Genomic DNA, 1702 nt, shown 5'->3' with positions numbered 1-1702 from the left:
TTGCATTCATGCATGGCATTAGAAGCGAAGACATGAATGCTTCACTATTAGTACACACCCCTGCGGGCCAATGTCGAACCTCCATGATTTGCAACGACGTCCCCGTTGAAATCGAAGGACTGGAATTTCTTGTCTCTCCCATCGTACTGAAGTCTTGTAGCATCGATCTCATTCTGGGAATGAATTGGTTAAAAGCGCATACTGCCTCAATCGTTTGCACCACTAAGACCGTCCATCTGCTACACCCTTCAGATGAGATAGTTACTTACCAAGCCCATCTGGTGCAAAATGCCGAGGCAAGGCTCTATGCATTGAATGCATTGAACGCTGCACCACTCGAGGGCATTGAAAACATTCCCGTCATGCGTGAATTCCTCGACGTCTTTCCTGAAGAACTTCCAGGGATTCCTCCTGCTAGAGCTGTCGAATTCATCATCGACTTGAAGCCAGGCACCACTCCTATAGCCAAGCGACCCTACAAGATGCCGCCGCATGAACTCCTTGAGCTTAAGGAGGAAATCGACAAATCTCTTCGCAAAGGATTCATTCGCCCAAGTTGCTCTGGAGCACCTTCTCTCTTTGTCAAGAAGAAGGATGGGACTAACCGATTGGTTCAAGACTACCGTCCTATAAACCAAGCTACCATTCAGAATAAGTACCCTCTTCCTCGGATCAATGATCTGTATGATCAACTGGCGGGTTCGTCAGTGTTCTCTAAGCTCGACTTGAGGTTGGGTTACCACCAGATCCGTGTTCGCGAAGAGGATATCCCAAAGACCGCCTTCGTGACTCGCTATCGTTCATACGAGTACACCGTCATGTCTTTCGGTTTAACCAACGCTCCAGCCACCTTCTCTCGTCTGATGAACTATATATTCATGGATTACCTCGACAAGTTCGTCGTGGTTTATCTGGATGATATCCTGGTATTTTCCAAGAACGAAGAAGAACATGCTGAACATCTTCGACTTGTGCTGGAAAAGCTACGAGAACATCAACTATATGCCAAGTTCTCCAAATGTGAATTCTGGCTACCGGAAGTAACCTATCTTGGGCATGTCATCTCTAAGGATGGTATTGCCGTCAACCCCGAGCGAGTTCAGGCTATTCTTGATTAGACTCCTCCCAAGAACGTTAAGCAAGTCAGAAGTTTTCTCGGTCTCGCCAGCTATTGCCGTCGATTCATCGAGAACTTCTCCAAGATCGCCAGGCCTCTGACTAACCTGTTGCATAAGGGCATCAAGTTCCAATGGACAGACAAATGTCAAGAAAGTTTCCAGGCACTCAAAGACAAGTTGACTTCTGCCCCAGTTCTAGCTCCACCTGATACTAAGAAGGACTTCGTCATTTACTGCGACGCTTCCCGTCAAGGATTAGGCTGTGTCCTAATGCAAGACCGCAAAGTGATTGCTTATGCCTCTCGGCAATTGCGCACTCACGAAGAGAACTACCCAGTTCACGACCTCGAACTTGCTGCTGTCATTCATGCGCTGAAGCAGTGGTGACATTACCTTCTTGGTAATCGTTGCGAGATCTTCACTGACCACCAAAGTCTGAAGTATCTGTTTACTCAGCCAGACCTGAACCTCCGTCAGCAGAGATGGATGGAGCTTGTTGCAGACTTTGACTTGGGTATTTCCTATACGCCAAGCAAGGCTAATGTAATGGATGATGCCTTGAGCCGCAAGTCTTACTGCAACCA

This window comes from Triticum aestivum, chromosome 7D (assembly GCF_018294505.1).
Source record: "Triticum aestivum cultivar Chinese Spring chromosome 7D, IWGSC CS RefSeq v2.1, whole genome shotgun sequence".
NCBI lineage: Eukaryota > Viridiplantae > Streptophyta > Magnoliopsida > Poales > Poaceae > Triticum > Triticum aestivum.
Note: the sequence above shows the minus strand (reverse complement) of the source record.